Source organism: Rhinatrema bivittatum, chromosome 1 (genome assembly GCF_901001135.1).
Source record: "Rhinatrema bivittatum chromosome 1, aRhiBiv1.1, whole genome shotgun sequence".
Lineage (NCBI taxonomy): Eukaryota > Metazoa > Chordata > Amphibia > Gymnophiona > Rhinatrematidae > Rhinatrema > Rhinatrema bivittatum.
The window spans coordinates 139,880,340-139,903,376 of record NC_042615.1 but is presented as its reverse complement, the minus strand read 5'-3'; the positions used below and the strand labels follow the sequence as shown (position 1 = coordinate 139,903,376).

Here is a 23,037-nt window from a genome sequence, read left to right as displayed (position 1 = left end):
AAAAAACACAATATAAATCAAATAAATAAACATTAAGCTTGTTTACTGTCTCCCTCTCATTATAGGGAGTAGGCTCATTGAGAGACAGATGTTGGGGACAGGGTTTGAGATTTGAGTAAGACAATTTTGTTCATGAAACTTGATTGGCATGATAATTTTTTGTATGTGTTACCAAAGTATTTAAACTAAAAGGAATATTTGTGAAAAAATTACATAAAACAGTGAAAAAAGTATAATGAAATTACAGGATAAAGAAAGGACAATAACAAGAACAATTCCCAGATTCTGGTGTTGGTCCATATTGCGCCTAATCAGATCACGTTTACAGCCTAGTGGCAGGATAAGGCATACTGTTGCTATAACTTCAGTTTCTCCTATTTCTTTTTTTAAGTACAGGATGGATGCACGTTTGGAATAAAGATGGTATTTTGTTATTTTTTCAATATTTTTTTTTCAATATTTTATGATTACTGTACTTGTTTTCTTCTTGTAAACTACTGTGGGGTTCCTTCAGATGAGGAAGGCAGTATATAAAAATGAATGTTATATTTTCCCAGGAGATTTTCCTGCTCAGTCTTTCATGTGAAGTGTTTCATTTTCTCTGTCAATTTTGAGAAGTTTACATGTATAACTTCTTTGTATTTTTCTTTTTCTCCAGTGTTGCATTGCAAACAGATTCTGGCTTTTTGACGTTTCTGGTTCAGCTTTGGTCTGCATGTTTCTGTTTCTAATCTTTGGTCACTTATTCTGCTCTTGGTAAGTTATATATGTGGTATGCATGTGCATCAAGATTAGGTAATGTGCTATCCTGTTGTTTCTGTCCAGTCTGTTCCTTTTTACTATCTGCACTTCCCCATAGTTGGATGTACTGTGTTCTAGGTCAGTGGTTCTCAAACTGACCCCTTTCAAGAGTTTGAGATGCCTTGTGTATCCCTAGGGTCACAAAAATTTAAAAATCACAACAAATACTACAGCCCTTATTCAAAAAGCTATGTTAAGTGCAGGCCCCATTATTTTCAGTGGGGCTTATTCACTAATAAAGTGTGTTTGGGTGTGTTCATACAATGTACCCTTTTTGAAGACAGGCCGATATTTTCACTACAGTATGATATTTGGGCATGCTTTTCAAATGACATTTTAACTGCCAAATAGTGTAGTGCCCCCTCCCCCCCCCCAAATGCTGATGCTGCTGATCCAAGCCTAGCAGGAAATGACATCAGTGCCATGTAGCCTGTGGTGCTGAGTTAGCTAGAGGGCACACTTCTATTATCTCTTCCTGATAAAATGGCATTAGTTTGAAATCCAAGAAGGACCAAAAGGGGTTCATTTCTGTCCCTTTCTTCTCCAGATAACTGCCTTCATTCCAATGCTTTAACTTTTTTTTCTCTCCCATCTCTCGCCCTTCATTTCTCTACTTTCCACCCTTTCACTTCCTTAATACTTGTCCCATTCATCTCTTTGAGCCCTCCATCCCACCAATTGTGCATTCTCTCCCAAGGCAACTGAGGAGCAACAGCAAAACAACCACCACATACATGTAGGAGGAGAGTAACTTCCATGGTTTGAGACCTGAATGCCTAGTACCCAACCGTGTTATCCTTGGACCCAGTCAAAAAAATCAGTTCTGGCTATGCCAGAGCAATAGGGAAAAGGGGGAGGACTGAAGTTGGGGTGACAGCAGGGAAGGCAAAAGTACACAAGTGTTGCTAACTGGATGGTGGACCCTTGGGCCGGCCTGGCGGAATGGAGAGCTCCGCCGAAGAAGGTAGGCCGGGAGGTGGAATCACAGCGAACGGACAGATGGAGTCTTTACCCTGGAGATCCGAGATCCCCCCAGGAGGAGCCTGTAGGAATCCAGATCGCTGAGACTTAAGTGATGGCAGCGAGACCAACGGAGAATGATGGAACTTCACCCTGGAAGTCCAAGATCCCCCCAGGAGGAGCCCGTAGGGACCAGGACCACTGGGACGTAGGAGACGGCAGTGAGACGAGTGGAAAGACGGTCCGAAGGTCGAGGCAGGCAGCAGGCACAGAGAGACGGAAGCAAGTCGGGGTCAGAAGTCAGAGAAACAAACCAGAGGCTGGATCAAGATCCGGAGAAGTCAGTACAGGAACAACAGGAGCGGAGTCAGGGTCAGCAGGAGCGGAGTCAGGATCAGCAGGAACGCAACTGGAATGCAACTAGACACTCAGTAGAGAGACCTCGTTGCAAGACAGCTCCATGCAGGCAGACACCGGCTTAAAAACTTTGCTGGCATCTGACGTCAGCTTGGGGGCTGTCCATCACTTCCGGGTGCTGGACCTTTAAATCGACGTTCCTCACGCGCGCGTGCCTCTGAGGGGGCGGAGTCAGCAGCGGACCTCGGCGGCGTCTCTCTCATGGAGACTCCGCTGCCATGCGGCCTAGAAGGCCCGAAACGCGGTGATTCCCGGAGCCTGGAGCGGGGAGAGGCAGGTAAGGGTATTTTGTACTTTTGTACCCACGGTCCCTGCCAATCCTGAATTTTCAAAGGGAAACGCAGCAAGAAATTCTCCTTTGGAATTCTGCATGCAGATCTATGGGTATAAAGTACAAAATACACCTGCACCCAAGGATTGAAAATTGCCCCTGTTGTTGAAAGGTTTAAGAGGAAGGAAGGAAGGAAGGGGACATACCGAAAATGTCTGGGGACAAGTTATAGAATTATGTATTTCCCTGACTCACACATGTCCAATATAAATTATATTCTTCAGAGGATTTCTTCTTGTGACCAACTGTGCTTAAAACAATCTCTCTTGCTGTGTTATAAGCACTATCAATTGCTTCATTTAAAGTAATTTCCTCTCCTTGAAATTATAATTCTATAACCACAGATGAGAGCACTCAAGAGAAATGAGAAACAAATCAATTGTTTTGCTACAAATAGGACTGGGTCTCCGTGCTAAGGAAAGTCATGCCTTAGATCTCTAAACAGAGACTGCCTATAATTTTCTAGGAAACAAAAATGATTGCATCTAGAAGTCCAAAACCTTCATGATAAAAACAGTTTTGAAAAGCAGCTGGATTTCACAAATACTGTGAAATGAATTTCAGCATGAAGAAAAGTAAAACAGTTTTCCATAAACATATTCCTCTTGGATCTATTTTTTTGTTGGTACAATAAAAAGCAGTAAAAGTACTTTATGTTATTTTCAACCAATGTGGCAGCAAACCTTTAGATTTGCTAATTTAAAACTGGTTAAACTGAGCTAGCTCTGTGGATCTGGCTGTAGTGTTGTAATGTACACTGTGATGCAGAGATGCCAGTTTTGGAATTCCTGTCCAACGGGGCCAGTTGATCTTGGGCTCCTCATACAGGTGGTGAGCTCAGGCCTAGTCAGAATGAGAAGATGGCTGCTACTACTAGGCTGGCCCATGTCAGTCAATGAGTGGTGCTGAGTGTGTGTCCAAGAAATAGGTATCTGAAGAGGGGAGGGAGTGGCAGGGATTGCACATAGCATTAGTCTATTTTGTAGGCTTTCTTGGTGTGCTTGTGTGAGGGAGCATTTAAGAAACTCCCTCAGAACACCTTAAAGGACTGGCTACAGCTATCTGTTTTGGTCCTCCTTAAGTCCCAACCCAGCAAGGGATTCTAGGCTAGAGTGGATCACTGCAAGTGGGGATAAGAGCCAGGGCCTGAGGGTTGAGGGAGGCCCCAGAGAGAGATGGAAGCCTTGAGAAAACAAACTGTAAGTTACCATTATTTTGTTGAGCTGCACAAAACAGCTAAATTGTTTTATTATTGTTCACCAATAAAGAAGCTTATAAAGATTTTGCCAGTGTCCAACCTGGAGTCTCTTCTGACTGCTTGGCATCACATATGATGTTAGAAATGGGATTTCTTGCCAATGCAGAGAGCACAGGCAGAAGCCCACAGCCACAGCAGAGAAGAAAAAAAAGAACCCTTCAGAGTTTGTTTTTTTTCTTTTCTCCTGGGACCTTCCAGTTCAGCTCACCCAACTGAAGCTGCAACAGGCCAAGGGGGCTAGCCCTACCTGTGCAGTCAGGAGTCAAGCAGTGAGTCAGGACTGGACAGGCCAGCAGGTTATTCTTTGGGTTTTTTTTCCCCTCTCCTTCTTCAGAGAGGTACCCAGTTTGGAGGTGGCTCAGAAAGCAGAGTAGATATTTAGAGTGCCCTATATCTGACCCAAGGCACAACCAGTACATCCTTGTTAAGTTTATAACATTATACTTCTGTCTCTCACACTTTCAGTTCCTAGTTTACATATCCTTGTTTTATTGTAACTTTGTCTTCTTCCTCAATATCAATGTTACAACTCCCCTGTTCCATGTGAACTGATATGATATGATATGATTTGTATCATGAATGTCGGTATAGAAAAGACTTAAATAAAATAAATAATAAATAAAGATGAAGCAAGTGATCCAAGTCCTTGCTACATAGCAGTATCAATTGCAGAATGCCCTACAAACCCAAATTGACCAGCAGCAGGTGCTGGAGAACAACTCACAGCACCTGCTGTGAGTCTTATACTAAGACCCTGCTGGGTCTTATACTAAGTAGTGAGAACAACTTGTGCAGCAAAACATAGTGCTAACAGAGGTAGCATAGGCCATGCAAACCACTGTGATCAGGATGCCCATGCGAATCCGTTACCTCACATCCTGTTTATAATGAAGGCAGGTGAAGTCCCGGAGGTTTTCCTTAAAAGCTTTGAGAAAACCACCTGCCTCTCAGCTTGGCTTGAAGCCAGTTGGACTACTTACTTGGCTAACTTGCTCACAGGCAAGCAGCCAACCCAAATTGGAGGGCTACCTATGCGGAAATCAAGGCCGCTATCCTGGAGAGAGTTAAGTATACCTCAGAAACATACAAACAGCAGTTCTGATGGGGGTTCCTGCAGCTTGGGGAGAACCCCTGAAACCTGTTTCATTACCTGAAGGATGCTGGCTGGAAGTGGTTACAGCTGGAGGTAAAGACTGGCCTCAAAGTAGTCCAGCAGGTGCTTCTGGAACAATTCTTAGACAGGCTTGACAAGTCCATGCAGAATTGAGTCTGCCGACACACACAGGACTCACATTGAAAAGAGCTCTAGAAGTGGCAGATGCCTTTTACCAGGCACAATTAATGCCCAACATGGTAAGGAGGCTAGAAAGACAGCCCGCACAAACTCCTTGGCGAAGCACAGAGAGTGGAGATCCCCAGCAACATTCCTCAGAGGTGGAGAGCTTGTTTTCTGTACCCAGAACCCAGGCCACAGTCTCTTCCATGTGCTTTAACTGTGGTCAGTGAGGTCATTTAACAAGGGACTTCCAATTTGAGAGACCTGAAGTTATGGATGTCAGCTTAGTGACCCAGCCAACATGAGAATGTAAAGTCTCGGGATAAAGGAAAAACTCCAAAGCAAGAAAAATCTTCACCCTGGAAGAAGAAAGGTACCTCATGGAATTCAATGCACCTCAAAAATGAAACTGTAGACAGTTTTTCCCTTTGTGCCTTCTCTGCAGGGAATGGTCATCAGGAAGACCACTGCCCATTTGGAAAGGCCAAAAATAAAGAGCCATCGAAGGGAATGACTAAAGTTAAAGGTGAACCCACCCAGTGGGCATGCTCTTTTTGTAATGCAGTGGATCATAACGTTGAAGACTATCCACGGTTAGGTGACATGGACATGCATGAAAAGCAGGCGGCATTAACAGAACCCCAGAATAAGAATGAAAAATGTGAATAAGACTGGGCGAACATGTTTGCAAAACTGCAAAGTTATAGCTTAGTGGATGTTCCTCATCAGCATTGTAAGGAGTTTGTGATTCAGGTGGAACTGGACAAAGTGCCCACCTAAGTGTTGGTGGATTCAGGGTCTGGAAGGACTCGTGAAGACCTCCTCCACAAAGAGTGCATCAATTACAAGAGAAAAGAGACACCTGTGTACATGGGGACAAACAGGAATACCCAACCCATCAGGTCCTGCTGACAACCCTGGCAGTTCAAACCATTATGGAAGTGGGAGTCCTTCCTGAGCTCTGATATCCAGTTATTTTGGGATGCAATTGTCCCCAATACATGGACCTGTGGAGCCAGCTCACAGGGAATCAGAGCAGGCCACCCAGGGGTGGGTCACCGGTGAGGAAGGGCCAGGAAGTAGCCTGGGCACACATGGATGTGCGGCCTGACAAAACCATGCTGGGGGGAGAGTATGTGAAGGAGCATTTAAGAAACTTCCTTAAAGGACTGGTTACAGTTATCGGTACTGGTCCTCCTTAACTCCCAATCCAGCAAGAGATTCTAGGCTAGAGTGGGTCACTGCAAGCAGGGATAAGAGGCTAGGGCCTGAGGGTTGAGGAAGGCCCCAGAGAGAAACAAAAGACTCGAGAAAAACTGTAATTTATCATTATTTTGTTGAGCTGCACAAACCAGCTAAATTGTTTTGTTTATTATTGTTCACCAATAAAGGATCTTATAAAGATTTTGCCAGAATCCAGCCTGGAGTATGTCCTCTGGCTAGACCTGTCCGCTCAGCATCACAGCTTGCAACAACTACACATGAACAGCTCTCCATATACAACTTTTTTACCCTCTCCTTGCATGTTGGTTGGTTGCAGTGCTTTTTCCCACTGCCCTTTTGCTTGGCATTTTGGTACAGTTCAGTCTCCTTCCATGATACATGGTAGGAGTGGTGGACATGTATCTCTACACAACAGTTTCAGCAGTGGAAAACACATCAACCCTTCATATGCAGTAAAATTTCTCAACCAGCTGAGCCCACTTTAAGAACCATTTTTATGTACCCTAGGCTTTCCAATACGCATGAGAGGGGCTATGAGGTCCTTCTCTAGAGGGAGAAAGCCTATACTTGAAGATCTAATTTATGGGACTTGGGGAAAAAGCACATTTGACTCTCTTTACATAATTCACAGCAAAACAGGTTGATTGTTCCCAAAACTGTTCTCTTTTCATGAAAGGATGATCAGCAGAAGAGTTTTACATAAATAAAATGTGCACTCTATTTTCAGTCAATATAATGAGCTATTGATTGGGCAACCTCATTTCCTGAAGTTCATTATTACTGTTTTTCTCCAGTGCCAGTGTAAGGCTCGACAAGGAAGTGGACCCTTAGTATTGAGGTGTGGTTTTCACTGCCTAGTGGGCAAGCCTAGGCCCAGAGGACAGGGGAGGGACTTTAGAGAGGGACTAGAGAGGGGGCAAGCCCACTAGGCCCACTCCGTCAGCTTGCAGAGAAGCCTAGAGGCAGAACCAGCTGGAGCTTCAGCTATACCAGCCCCCACAGGTTCTGCCCTTGGATTCTGACAACTGGCAGGTCTTAGATAGGTCCCTAGGGCAGTTCTGAAGCGGGTCCAAGGCACATTGTAGGTCTGGGCAGGCAGCAGACAGCTAAGACAGAAGACAAGCCAGGGGTCAAGGCGGGCAGCAGGTAGCAGTAAAGAGAGACGGGCAAAGGTCGGGGAAGGCAGCAGGCAGGGCAGAATCGAGTCGAAGCCTGAGGTCAAAGTCCAGGACATCAAACTGAGGGGGCAAGGAACAACAGATGAGACAAGCAAGGACAACAACAACAAGGTGGGCAAGAGATGTACCAGGCAAACAAGCAAGGAACAAAGCAAGACCAAGGCAAGGAACAAGACACACAGACTAGCAACACATATAGGGACAGACAATTTCCAGAGAACCTGTTACTGAGGCAAAGTATGGGAATCCAAGGGTCCCTTTTAAGGGCGGAAGTCAATGATGTCATCAGGTGGTGATGTAGCCAATTCTTGCCGCGGGTTAAGTGCATGCCTAGAGGGGTCTTTGGGAGCGGCCTATGAAGACAGCATCCTGTTGCATGTCCTGTCGGTGGCGGTCAGCACCATGAAGGAGAGTTTCTGAATCTGGCGGTGTTGGGGGTCTTGCCGCAAGCCACTGAGTGTAACAGTACCCCTTCTCTAAAGTCCCTCCCCATCTTCTGGGCCTAGGTTTCTTGGGGAATCTCTGATAGAATTCCTGAATCAATTGGGGGGCTTGGAGGTTGGAGGTCAGTTCCCAAGAATTTTCCTCCGGTCCATATCCTTTCTAAGAAATAAGGTACTGAAGTCTGTTTCAAACCCTTCTGGCATCCAATATTTTTTCGACCTCATACTGTGTATCTTTTTCAGCTGAGATTTGTGGAGTCGGGAGCAAAGATTTTTTTGGCCATGAGAATGAGACTGGTTTAAGCAGAGAAATTGAAATGAATCATGTGTTCTGAGAAATGAAGGTAAGTGAAGCTTGTAGGTTACTGGTCCTATTTGTCGGATCACAGGGAAAGGCCCAATGAAATGAGGAGCAAACTTTAGAGAAGGAATCCTCAGACAGAGTTTCTTAGTGCTTTTTCAAACCAATGTTCCAGGATGCAGAGACTGTGTTGGACATTGCTTCCTGTCGGCTTGGGTCTTGAAGCAGTCAGCCGCCTGCGACAAAAGGCAATGAGATTTTTGCCATAAGCTGTGGAATTGTTGCCCATTAAAGTGGCTATTGCACAGGTAACCATGGTAGGTAGAGGCGTGGGTATTCAGGGATGGTGTCTGAAGAAGAGATAAAATGGAGAAGAGCCTGTGGATGCATTGATGTAATTGTTGTGAGCAAACTTGCACCAGGAGAGTAGAGAAGACCATTTGTCCTGTCTCAAATTGACATAAGCTCATAGGAATGTCGTGAGCTCATGTTTCACCTGCTCGGTCTGCCCATTGTTTTGAGGGTGATAGGCTGAAATAAAATCTAAGGTAATCCCAAATTTTCAACATACTCTAAGGCTTTTTAATAGCAGGCCATGAATTGGACCCCACAATCTGAGAGTATGTGACAAGGGAGTCCGTGAAAGCAGAAGATGTGTTGTACAAATAGTTTAGCCAATATGGGAGTAGACTGGAGACCAGGAAGAGGAATGAAATATACCATCTTTGAAAATCTGTCTACAACCACCCACATGGTGGTATTGCCACCTGAGAAAGGAAGGTCACAGACAAAATCTGTGGCCACATGGGTCCAGGGTTCCTTGGGGGCTGGCAGCGGCTGTAACAGCCCCCATGGTCGTACTTGGGAACTCTAGTGCATGGAACACATGGGACAGGACCCCAAGTATCGCTGAACATCAGTTTTTATCTGGGGCCACCAGCAGTGTTGTAATATGAGTTACAAAGTCTGGGTGATACTAGGATGACCAGAAAGATGGGAGTTTTGGGCACATTCCAGGACTTTTTGCCACAGGCATCGGGAACCACGGTTTAGCTGGGAGGTATCATATACGTAGCAGCAGCCACGATCTTGGCTGGGTCGATGATAGACTGTGGTGGGTCCTGTGTCCCATCTGCATCAAAGGACTGAGAGAGGGCATTGGCCCGATGGTTTTTGTCAGCTGGTCGATAGCACAATTCAAAACTGAACCAGTTAAAAAATAAGGACTATAGGGCTTGCCTGTGGCTCAATTTCTGTGCTTGAGCCAGGTGCTCCATTTTAGATGGCGCCAGCCGTCCATTGCTCCTACCATGTGACAGGGGCCAACCAATGGCACCGATAGCCCCTGTCACATGGTAAGGGCCATCGGCGCCATTTTGATTAGTGGCAGCCGACGGCCCGAGAGTGGGAGATTGCTCCCAGGACCCCCGCTGGACCACCAGGTACTTTAGGAAAGTTTTGGGGGGGTCGGGAGGGTGGGGGGATTGTAAATAGTTCGATCTAAAGGGTCGGGGTGGGTTTGGGGTTTTTTTCTGTGTGCCCTTTCTCCCCCACCCCCCAAAACGATAAGAAAACCACACAAACATTTTGTGGGGTTTTCCTATCATTTTCAGGGACCCCAATACTTGACAGATTAGAAAAATATCGTACAATATTTTCATCCAACAAAAAAACAATGCACATCCCTAGTAAATATACAGTATGTGGCTAAAAAGCCACCATGCACTGTGGCCGTGGGATTTAAAATACAGATTTATGCATGTAATTATTGGGCCCACCCCGGAACACCCCTGACACACCTATCTCCTCCCCCTTTTTTAAACTCCAGCCTGTATATATACACGCATAATTTGTGGCTATTTAAATACGCATTGATCGTACACGGCCCAGATACTCATGTATATGGGCCTTTTAGCTCAAGATGCACTTTAAAAATTCATCCATAAGTTCATTGGAACTTGAGACACAATTGGCACATTTTGGGAATACAGAAAGTGTTTTGGGATCCATCGTTGTTTGTTTTCAAGAGGGGATCCAGTTTGAGAGACCATTTCGTACATTCAACTTTTATTCCTTATATTGCTATAAAAGATATTACCGAGAGCCCCACTGGACACTTTGCCTGTGGACATTGTTCTGTATGTACATTCTCCTTTAATGGGAGTGAGTTACTGTTCCCTGTACACCAGCCCTTCAAGCTTATTCGATCAACATCTTGCAGCACTTTGGGGGTTATTTATGCAATTTGGGACCCCTATATTTTTATATACATTGGGAAGACTAAGAGAGCTTTACATGTTTGAGTGACTAAACATTTGAGTTGCATTCAGGGTGGATGACTTTCAGCCCCTCCTGTCAACTACTGGATTTCTTGTCAACATTCCTAAGAATCCTTGAAATTCTCAGATGTACCCCTGTCAATATCTGCAGTAGCGATTATGATTTTAAAGCTTTTAAGATTCGAACAGGGGCAGATCCACAGATTGAATTTTGTTACCTCCTCGTGGACTTTAAATTTTGTGACATCCTCAGTACTTTTTTTCTAGAAGAAAATGTGCTTGTACTCATTCATATGCAGGACTGTTCCTGGGGGAGGGGCGGACTGTTCTTGGGGGAGGGCCCCCCCCCCCCCCCCCCCCCCCCCCCCCTTGGTAGTCCTGCCTCCTGCAACACGTTAAAAATCCATTAGCATGGTTGCAACCTGCTTGTGCAAAACAAGATATGGAAAAAGAACTTGTGATCATTTTTCATTGTAAGATAGCAACATAGTATCATGGTGAATGATGGCGGATAAAGGCCAAAGTGATCCAGTGAGTCTGCCTAGCAATTTTTTATTTGTTTCATTTAGTTATCTTTTATTTAAAGTTTAGTTTTGTGGTAGTAGCAACTTCCGCTCTGTGCAAACCATCCCAAAGCCTTCTGTTAAGTGCAGTAACAACTGCCTGTAATGTTTCAGTCGGTCGAGGGGAGACCTGTGACCAGAAGCACTTACTCTTAGTGCCACCGGGCTCTGAAGATGCCACCAGGGTTCCCTTGTGGTGGGGATGCTGCAATCGGATGCCTCCAGAATCGCACTGCACCTTCCCCTAGGCATGCACATGTGGGGACTGAAAAGAAAGAGAAATCTGGATTCAGGGACAACCAACGTGAGCCATGACTTTTTTACAGTCTGGGGTACTGATGCTCAGACATTAAGTAAAAACCACAGGCCTGCTTCTACGGCCAAGTCCATAAGCAAAGCACATCAAGCAAAACTGACTGATACATGGGCGCGGCAGATACTACCATGGGAAGCTTGCTGGGCAGACTGGATGGACCATTAGCGCTTTTCTGCTATCTTTTCTATGTTTCTATGTATTTATCAAGGCCCCACAGTAGAAAAGACTTCAGAGGCATCCTCCCATGACATTGGCGCGGCTGGAGATTTAAACCCCAGCCATACTCCAAGTCCTTGCCTCAGCAACAGGTCCTCCTGCCTAGCCTGCAGTGCACGTTGCTATTCTTTATGCCTCATTGTTCTGCTTGCCTTGGTGTCCTGCTGTGTTTCCTTGACATGATCCTGTCTTGCCTTACTTCCTGTTGTGCCTGCTTACCTTACTCCTGCTTTGTCCACTTCTCTGTTGCCTTGCCATATCTGTCCTGTCTTGTCCTGGTCCTCAGTATCCATCCTTCCTTGTTTTGTCTATCTTGCCTGCCACCTGGTATTGACCTCTGCTTTGGACCCTGACCACTCTCTTGTCTGCTGCCTGGTACTGACCTCTGCTTTGGACCCTGACCACTCTCTTGCCTAATGCCTGGTACTGACCTCTGCTTTGGACCCTGACCACTCTCTTGTCTGCTGCCTGGTACTGACCTCTGCTTTGGACCCTGACCACTCTCTTGTCTGCTGCCTGGTACTGACCTCTGCTTTGGACCCTGACCACTCTCTTGTCTGCTGCCTGGTACTGACCTCTGCTATGGACCCTGACCACTCTTGCCTGATGCCTGATACTGATCTGCCTCTGCTTTGGACCCTGACCACTCACTTGTCTGCTGCCTGGTACTGACCTCTGCTATGAACCATGGCCACTCTTGCCTGACACCTGATATTGACCTCTGCCACAGACTCGGATCACTCTCTTTCATGCTGCCTGATATTGACCTTTGTTACAGACACTGACTCCTCCTTACATGCTGCCTTCCTTGACCTCGGCTTCTTCCTGGATCCTGTCTTTTTGCTGCCAGCCCTGACCATTGCCCATATCTGGACTTTTTCTGATCATGCCTTAAGGGACATTTGCCTAAGCCCTGCATGCTCTTGGAACCCAAGGACTCAACCTGCAGGGAATGGGGCTGGTACAGGCGAAGTTTCAGCTCCAGTCCCAGTAAAGGTAGGTCTTCCAGCTGTTGGTGTGGGCCTAGTTGGTTTGCCTACTAGGCTGCGTTAACCATGCCAAGGTCCAAGGGCTCACATGCATGACAGTTTCCTGATGCCATGAGCTTGGCATTTCAGGCTATCTCAGGGTTGGCACTCCAAGTCCAACAGCAGCAAGACCAGCTTAACAACATGACTGGCATCCTTCAAGACCTGGCGGCCCTAATGGAATCCTTGCAGCTTCCTGCTTCTGCGCCGGCGTTAGCACCATCCCCTATCGTGCCGATCCGGCAAGCAGCCTACATGTCACATCTTCCACCATCCCCAACTATGAAGGCAATTCCAAGGGCTGCAGAGGATTTACTGACCAGTGCAGAATGCACTTTTAACTCCAGGCAGCCAGTTTTCCTTCAGATCGCATCAAAGTGACTTTCATGCTGTCTCTGTTGGGTGGCCCTGCCCTGGACTGGGCATCACCCCTCTAGGAATGAAATGACCCCCTGATGGAGAATTGGGACAACATCCTCCGCTAGTTTCATTTGATCTTTGACGAGCCGGGTTGGGCATCGTCCGCTGCCACAGAGCTGCTTTGGTTCAGACAGGGCAATAGCTCCATTGGCAACTATGCCATCCAGTTTCACACCCTGGCCTCTGAACTCAGTTGGGGCAAACATATCCAGATGAGTATCTTTTGGCAAGGTTTGGCGGAACACATAAAAGATGTTGGTAGGCCAGGACATACCCCCCCACGTTAGAGGAGTTCATCACTCTGGACCTCCAGTTTTAGAAATGAGCCAGGAGAGAGTGATGTTCTGTTGACCCGTTTGACTGGCCCCCAGGTTCTAGTGGTTTGTGGTTCCCAAAATGATGCATTGGCCACCTTCCCTTCAGAAGAGCCCATGCAACTGGGCAAATCCACCTCATTGAGGAAGCAAAACAGAGGCGCAGGCAGCTCAACCTCTGCCTCTACTGCACAGGCCAGGAGCATTTTTGCAGCCATTTCCCCAAAAAAGCTGGAAACTTCCAAGACTATGGTTGGTTGGAGAGGTAACCCTAGGCCTCTCTTCTACCTCACCTCAGTTACTGTGTGCCAGTTTGCATCCTTTCCATGGATACCATGGGGCAAGCCGAGGCTTTCTCGGATTTGGAAGCTGATGTCAACTTCATACTGGATGCAATGATTCACCAGAATAATCTCCCGATTATCACACTGACCAAGGCAGGTACCCTATCCTCCATGTACGATGAGCCTCTGCCTATTCACCTATCTGTGGGCACCTTACCTCTAACCCTCTAGACAGGGTTCTTACACCAGGAGATTTTCTCTTTCTACAGTTAGTGTAGCTGAGTATAAAAAAGGTTTGGATAAGTTCCTGGAGGAGAAGTCCATAAACTGCTGTTAATCAATAGGGAATAGCCACTTCTTGTTGCTGCATTAGGAGCATGGGATCTATTTATTGTTTTGGAATTTGCCAGGTACTTGTGAATTGGGTTGGCCACTGTTGGAAACAGGATACTGGGTTGATGAACCCTTGGTTTGACCCAATATGGCCCAGGGCTGTCAATCCCATCATTCTTGGACTATCCAGGCCATGTACCTGTAATAAATCTGCTCCCCAGAGGGGCAGAGTTAGCAATCTGTATTAAATCACCCCACCAAAGGGGAGGAGTAGCAATCTGTTCAATGCTGCTCCCCCAAGGGGAGGAGCTAGCAATTTGTAATACTCCATAGGTGGAGTTAATGATCTATTGTGGGTTGGCTCCCACAGAGTGGCAGTCTGTATGATACTGCTCTAGTAGTGTAAGGAATAAACACTTAATGGAAACTGGTGAATCCCTGGGCCAGTGGCAGATGACAGCGGTCCCAGGAGGATATCCTGAGAGGGACCACCGGCTAGGCTGGAGTATGGAGACAAACACAGATAGTTCTTTATTAGACAAAAAGTAGAACCACCAGAAGTGGCAGTAGCGAGCTGATGTGCCCGGCAGGGCTGAAGTCCCTCAGAAACTGGAATTGCGGTCTCTGGGTTGCTGAGCTGTAGAGAGAGACTATAGGTAGTGAGTAGACAGGGTATGCAGGATACATAACCAGTAGCAGATGATACACTCACAATTGTAGATATCAGTAATGGCTTCTATGCAACAGAGAGTCTTCAGTATATTCAGGAATAGGAGCCGTAGGCAAGTACTGGTTCCTATATGCAGTCTGGAATAAGAACTCACAATATCTGTGTATGAGATGGCTTCTGGAATAGAAGAGAGTCTATGAAGGGTTTAGGAACATGGGCCCTCGTGGAGCGAGTACCAGTTCCTATCTGCAATATGAAATAGTAATGTACCAGATATAGGTATGCGATAGCTTCTGAGATAGAAGAGAGTTTTTGAAGGGTTTTAGGAACATAGGCCCTCGTGGAGTGAGTACTGGCTCCTATCTGCAATAATAACTCCCGATCTCCGTACCTGCGATAAAGTCTTAGACAGAAGGGAGTCTTCGGAGATTAGGAACATAGGCCCTCGTGGAGTGAGTACCGGTTCCAATCTGTAATAGAACTCACAGTGTTCACGTCTGTGATCGCTTTCAGGCAGTAAGGAGTCTTCTGAGCATTCAGGGACGTAGGCCCTCGAGGAGCGAGTACCGGATCCCATTTTAGCAATCTGAAATCAAGAAGAGAGAGCGGGGCCCCCAAGGAGTGGGTACTCCTTGGCAAGTTTGTGGAGGCAGAACAGCAGAGAAAGAATTCCCCTTGCTAATTCGATTCACAGTTGCAAGCAAAGACCTTTTAAGTTGGAAGCGGATGACATCACTATGGGGGGACGCCCCCGAGGTTCGCGCCCTAGCCGGTACAAACTCTGGAGCGCGTGCGCGCGTGCCTATACATCATCAGGAACATGGCGGATCCGCAGCGTCAGGCCAGCCCGGGGATTCCAGGGAGAAGCGGCAAGGAGAAGCTGCAACAGCATCTGTCCGTCAGATCCAAAGGGAGTCGCCACAAAGGTAGAAAGGGTGGAGCAAGGGCGAGAACAGGCACAAACGCAACAGTACCACAACCCGTCTATAAACTGAAAAGCATTACAGATTGCCCCTGGGGTCCCTTCTGCCAGGTATATTGTCTCTCTCAGGTCTCTCCACTGGTTGCTTTAGCCTGGACATCTACTCCAGACCTGCTGGGTCTTCTTCCTCAATACATAGTCTTTGCTCATGTGTGGGGTAAACAAGTCAATTGGGCAGTCATGTGGTCTATGAGTCAGAGACCCGGCCACCTCATAGACCATATAACTTCCTAATTGACTTGCTCCAGGGTAAGATGCCTCCTGGAGACTGAGTCTATCCATTTTCTGCTCCAGGGTAAGATGCCTCCTAGAGACCGAGTCTATCCATAGTTAATTACATCTGAGAAGACCTAGAGTGGGGTTTTGTCCACCCTTCCTCATCTCCTGCTGGGGTAGGATTCTTCTTCGTGGGGAATAAGGATGGCTCACTCAGGCTGTGCATAGACTACAGGGGCCTCAATGCTATTACTCAAAAGAATTGATACCGACTGCCCTCATTATGGAGCTTTTTGTCCGCCTATGAAGAGCACAAATCTTCACAAAACTAGATCTCAGAGAGGCCTACAATCTTAAAAGCATATAGGAGAGTGATGAGTAGAAGATGTCATTCAACACCCAGGATGGTCATTATTAACATCTGGTCATGCCTGTTGGTCTTCACAACTCTCCTGCCATCTTCCAACATATAGTCAATGAGATCTTCCAGGACCTCTTGTATTCCCATATTGTGGTATAACTGGATGACATCCTCATCTTTTCATACTCCCTGGCACATCACTGTCAGCATGTAAGACAAACATTACAGAGACTCTGTGAACACTACTTTAAGCTAAGCTTGAAAAATGTGCATTCGAGCAGGAGGAACTGCCTTTCCTGGGCTACATTGTCTCCCATCATGGTCTGTGTATGGACTCGGATAAGGTAAAAGCCATTCAAGACTGGCCCCAATCCATCGGGCTCAAGGCCTTGCAATGCTTCCTTGGCTTTGCCAATTATTACCATCAGTTTGTGCACGTGTACTCCTCCTTAGTGGATTTCCTCACTGCCCTTACCAAGAAGGGCGCTAACACCAGACACTGGTCTAAAGAAGCCATTCAGGCCTTTGGCCACCTCAAACAGGAATTTCTCTGGGACCCCTGTCTCCACTGTCTGGATCCATTGAGACCCTTCATCATGGAGGTAGATGCCTCTGCCATTGGGGTAGAAGCTGTCCTCACTCAACACAATGATTAAGGGACCTCATGTCATGCTTCTTCTTCTCCAAGAAATTAAGTCCCATAGAAAAAACTATACTCTTGGGGACAGAGAACTCTAGACCATGAAATTAGTGCTGGAAGAGTAGTGCCATCTGTTGGAGGGGGCTAGACACCAGATCATGATCTACATCGATCACAAGAACTTTTAATACTTACCGTAAGCCCATCACCTGAACCCATGATAGGCTGGAAGGTGATTATTCTTCAATCGTTTCAGCTTTGAACTCAGGTACCATCCTGTGGAGAAGAAGCAATGGCTCAATGCCCTTTCATGGTCCTTTGAGGCTGAAGACTCCTCAGAACCTCCCCACCACATCAATCTGGCAAGAATTGTGGTCACATCGCAAGACATGTCCCACCGGGAAAGACAGTAGTCCCCAAATGATTGTGAGAAAAAATGTTTAAATAGACCCATGACTCCCACCTGGCTGAGCACCCTGGAGTCACTAGAACCCTGGAGTTACTCTTCTGCCATTACTGGTAGCCTCAGGTGAAGCGTGATGTACAACACTAAGTAGAGTCCAACCACAATTGTGCAATTCATAAGAGTTCCCACGCCCATCATGGGTGGGTGTTACAGCCATTGCCAAACCCCGAGGAACCCTGGATCCATCTGGCCACTGACTTCATCATTGATCTTCCCCTTCTCTAATGGCTGCACAACCATCTAGTTAGTAGTGGACCAGTTTTCCAAGATGGCTCACTTCACACCACTTCCTGGCCTTCCATCTGCACCAGAATTAGCTGTTCTCTTTGTTCAACATATCTTCTGCCTGCATGAGCTACCACACATGTTTTCTCAGATCGAGGAGTGCAGTTCAAAGTCCACTTTTAGAAAAGTCTTTGAAAGACGTTCAGCATCTCCTTGGACTTTACCTCTGCATACCATCCACAAAGCAATGGCCAGACCGAGAGAATAAACCAGGTTCTTAAAGGATTCCTGAGAGCATACATTAATGAAACTCAGGGCAACTGGGCCTCTCTTCTCCCCTGGGCAGAATTCTGCCACAACAACCATGTGGGAAGTTCATTGGGATTGTCACCTTTCTAGATAGAGTTTGGCAGACATCCATGAATACCGCTCCCTATCCTGGAGTCAGCCCCATGTTTGCAGCTAACACCATTGGTCAGGACTTCAGGGACCTATGGCAGAAAATCCAACAGCTCCTTACTGCAGCTACTGAAATATGTAAAACACAAGCAGACAAGAGGCACCAGCCAGCATCTCAATTTAAACCTGGAGAATTAGTATAGCTGAGTATCTGCAACCTATCACTCAAGAACCCTTCTGACACATTTTCTCCATATTTCATTGGCCCATTTCCTATTGTTCATCAAATTGGTCCACTGGCTTATTAGCTGAAACTCCCATCTACTCTCAAAATCCATAACATGTTCCATGTCTCCCTCCTCAAGCCAATACTCTTATTTTGGCTCTCATGACCCCTCCTAAACCTGTGGACGTAATTTCTGAGAATACAGAGTATGATGTCCAGGAGATTCTTGACTTCAGGAGGGGCTGGAACTAGCTTCAATACCTCATTTTGTGGAAGGGTTTTGGCCCCAAGGAGAAAACATGGGAGCCTGCTTCTAATCTCCAAGTCCCCAGACTTCTAAAGGAGAATGGAACAACTCCCCTATGAGGAAAGACTAAAGAGGTTAGGACTTTTCAGCTTGGAGAAGAGACGACTGAGGGGGGATATGATAGAGGTGTTTAAAATCATGAGAGGTCTAGAACGGGTAGATGTGAATCGGTTATTTACTCTTTCGGATAGTAGAAGGACTAGGGGACACTCCATGAAGTTAGCATGGGGCACATTTAAAACTAATCGGAGAAAGTTCTTTTTTACTCAACGCACAATTAAACTCTGGAATTTGTTGCCAGAGAATGTGGTTCGTGCAGTTAGTATAGCTGTGTTTAAAAAGGATTGGATAAGTTCTTGGAGGAGAAGTCCATTACCTGCTATTAAGTTCACTTAGAGAATAGCCACTGCCATTAGCAATGGTTACATGGAATAGACTTAGTTTTTGGGTACTTGCCAGGTTCTTATGGCCTGGATTGGCCACTGTTGGAAACAGGATGCTGGGCTTGATGGACCCTTGGTCTGACCCAGTATGGCATTTTCTTATGTTCTTATGTTCTTATGTTCCATCAATTCTATCCACAAAGCCGAAACCAGGAGGCTTGGGAAGGGGGTTTAGAAGGGGATGAGATACTATAATGTTTTAACTGGTTATGTGGAAGCCTGCAACCAGTCAAACTTACTCTCAGTGCTCCTGGGCTCTGATGATGCTACCGGATTCCCTCGCAGCAGGAATACCACTATCAGAATCCTCCACAATTGCATTGCACCTACCCTATGTGCATGCGTGAACCTCCCCCACTTATTAAGGCCCCATGGCAGGAAAGACTTTGGAGATGCCCTTTGATGATGTTGGCGTGGCTGGGTATTTAAACCTCAGCCATGCTCCAAGTCCTTGCTTCAGCCTGCATTGCATGTTGCTACCCTTCATGCCTCATTATCCTGCTTGCCTTGGTGTTCTGCTGTGTTTCCTTGCTGTGCTCCTGCCATGACCACCTCTCTGTTGCCTTGCCCTGTCCATTCTGTCTTGTCGTGATCCTCAGTGTCCATCCTTGTTTTTTTTTCTCTTGCCTGCCACTTGGTACTGACCTCTTCTACAGACCTTGACCATTCTCTTGCCTGGCATCTGGTATTAACCTCTGCTAAGGACCCGGACCACTCTCATGCCAGCTGCCTGGTATTGATCTCCACTATGGACACTGACTCCTCCTTAAACACTGCCCATACCTGGACTCTCTCTGCCCATGCCTTAATGGACACTCACCTAAGCCCTGCCGGTCTCTGGAATCCAAGGGTTCAACCTGTTGGGAACGGGGTTGTTATAGGTGAAACTCCAGCTCCAGTCCCAGAAGGTCGTGTCCACCAGATATCAGCATGAGCCTAGTGGGTTCACCTACTAAGCTGCGTTAACCATGCCACAGTCCAAGGGCTCACATTCATGACACTGCTGCTCCATGTAGGCTAACCTCAAGCCTTCTGTTAAGGGTAGTAGCAACTGCTGCTCCATGCACACCACCCCCAAGCCTCAATGGAAATTATAGGTGACTAGAAAAGTTACACCATTTCTGCATTTCCTTTCTCAAGCTAGCAGGGATCCTTTGTGTTTGTCCCACACCCTTTTGAATTCTGTTACTGATCTCCTCTTCACCTCTTTTTCCAGAAGGGCATTCCATGCATCCACCAACTTTTCTGTGAAGAAATATTTCCTGATATTTTTCCTGCGTCTTCCCCTTGGCAGTTTCATATTGTGATCTCTAGTTTTACAGTTTCCTTTCTATTGGAAAAGATTTGATTTTTGTGCATCATTAATTAAGAATGGAAGAATGGAACCAAAATGGTGTATGCTAAGAATGGAAAGCCATATGAGATGAGAATGAAGAACCTTAATATGTATGTCCTGTAATAGAGAAGAGACAGGGAGATATGCTAAAGACCTTCAAATACATGGGGACTGATACTGGACCCTGGGGAAAGAAAGAATAAATTTAGCTTGTCTTTTGGGAGTTGGAGGGGGAGGCGTTCTGGCTGTTGTTTTGGTGTATTACATTTTGCTGGATGCTGCTAGCCCTCCTCAGCTCTTCTTATTTATTTATTTATTTATTTATTTATTTATTTATTTTTAATTTTTATATACCGATGTTCCTGTAAAGAATACATATCGCACCGGTTTACAAGGAACTGAACAGTCGCCTCCAGGGCGGAAATACATTAAAACAGTCGCCTCAAGGCAGAATACATTAACACAAGTATACAGGAAAACTATTAAAGAGAACTTTCATAAACTCAATTAAATGTAACTGGGAACCATAAATCAGGAACATATGTACAGAGGTAGGTATATCGTCTGTCGCTTCACCAGATTTTAGCTCTCAGGGAAAGCTTGAGTGAATAGCCAAGTCTTTAGCTTCTTTTTGAATGTCGGAAGGCATGGTTCTTGGCGGAGGTCCGGTGGGAGCAGGTTCCAAAGATGGGGACCTGCAGTGGACAGAGCTCGTTTCCTCAATGAGGTTTTTGTTGGCTGGGTGTGAAGCATGTTCTGGTATGCACTTCTGATTGGTCTATTGGAGATGTGTTGCTGTAGTTGGAAGGATAGGTTGAGGGGGGAGATGTTGTGAAGAACCTTGTGAATCATCATGAGGGATTTAAATTGTATCCTAAATTTTATAGGCAGCCAGTGAAGATTTTGGAGGATAGGGGTGATGTGATCCCATTTTTTTGGTGTTAGTGAGAATTCTGGCCGTCGCGATCTGGACCATCTGAAGTGGTTTGATGGTGTTGGCTGGCAGGCCCAGGAGGAGTGAGTTGCAATAGTCCAGTTTAGGGAGGATGATAGATTGTAGTACCAAGCGGAAGTCTCGGAAGTGTAGAAGAGGTTTTAATTTTTTTAAGACTTGCAATTTGAAGAAGCAGCTTTAGAATCCTCTGGAGCAGGCCAGACAGTATAGACTCTGGGGTAGGGGGGAGAGGATGGAAGAAACTGCCACATTCAGTGGGGAGGACATCCTCTTCAAACAGGAGCTTCTGAGCCTTTCTTCTGGCATCAAGAGGGCACTGCCAGGCTTCCTCCAACGCTGCATAGCCTTTCTAGAGGTAGAGGTACAGGAAAATGCAGTCAAAGCAGCGGTAGGATCAACTTCCTCTGGAGCTTTGGGGCTTTTCTTCTTCAAGTTTCTTGCTTGGTTTCCTCCATCCACCATGGAATTTTTGTGGAGGGTGAGGAAGCTACAATCAGTAGCAGTAGAACCAACTTCTTTTGGAGCTTTGGGCCCTTTCTTCCGATGGGTTTGCTGGAACTTCTTTGCTTCCTTCTCCTCTTTTGCAGAGCCTTCCTGGAGGGGGAAGTAAAGAGAGCTACAGTCGATGAGGTCAACTTTGGACTTTTCTTTTTTCTGGCTTGTATGTCCTGCCTGGCTTCCTCTTCCTTGCCTTTCTTTGGGTGAGCTGGATGGGGGCATATCTGAGCACTGCATGGGCGAGGAGATAGAGACAGGCTACTATCCCTGATCACTGTACGTACAGCAGCTGCTGCCCACATTTTTTGTTCATATCCCCATACCACCTCATACAGAACATTTGAGCACGTGAGAAAAAGTTGCTGGTTCTCAGTACCTATCATGGCTGGGCTGGCCAATTTGGGGATGCCCCTAAGCAGAAGGGCGCAGGAGTCAGGAGCAGGCAGGTCAAGCATGGATCTTCTGTGTGACCACCCACCTCTCCCTTCGGTTGAGCCCACAGGTTCTGGTTGCAAACAGGATTTCTTGTGCCGGTTTTCTGGAAGCGGTAAACTAGGTCAGGAACAGGGTACACACTGGAACACGAAGTGCATCGGGAAGACAGGGAAAACAAGTAGACATGACACAGGGTAAGACCAGAAGTGGATGCAAGGCAAGAAACACACAGGAAAGCTAGGCCACTAGGAGGCCTGGACAAGACACAAGTTAGGCATAGGAAGGCCCACAGGGAACAGAAGGGTTACTGAAAACCCAAAGGGAGCAAGAGTCACTGGGAGGCCCCCAGGGAGCAGAAGGATCATTGGGAGGCCCACAAGGAGCTGAAGGTTCACTGGGAGACCCAAAGGAAGCAGAAGGGTCATAGGGAGGTCCACAGAGAGGAGAAAGGCCACTGGGAGGCCCATAGGGAGCAGAAGAGCCACTGAGAGACAGGTGGGCCAGTGGGAGGTCCACAGGAAACAGGACAGGAGTACAACAAGGAAATACACAGACAAGGGAGCTTACAGGAAGGTCTAGACAGGGAGAGTAGGTGGGCCAGTGGGAGGTCCACAGGAAACAGGACAGGAGTACAACAAGGAAATACACAGACAAGGGAGGTTACAGGAAGGTCTAGACAGGGCAGGGCAAGAGATGAAATACACGCAGACTGGATAAGCCCAAAAGGACAAGGACAAGACACGGAGCACAGACCAGAGACAAGACAGAGGCAGGGCAGGCAGGCTAGAAGCCTAAACAAAACAGGAACTAGACACAAAGCAAGGGCAAAGTTAAACAGATAAAGGTCCAGGAACAAGGAAGAAGAGCAACGTTACACAGGTAGGTGCATGAGAACAGGTGGCCAAAGGCAGAGAAGAGACTCCATGCTGAGGAGAG

General features: G+C 46.5%; 1 long non-coding RNA gene across 1 annotated transcript in view; it reads left to right on the top strand.

The window, feature by feature from the left end:
• The first annotated feature begins 3,603 nt into the window (after positions 1-3,603).
• Positions 3,604-23,037, top strand: part of LOC115080114 — a 37,290-nt gene continuing 17,856 nt past the window's right edge. Inside the window, exons 1-2 of the long non-coding RNA XR_003853520.1 lie at positions 3,604-3,708; positions 8,132-8,232. This is a non-coding gene — a long non-coding RNA (uncharacterized LOC115080114). The remainder of the gene's footprint in view (positions 3,709-8,131; positions 8,233-23,037) is intronic.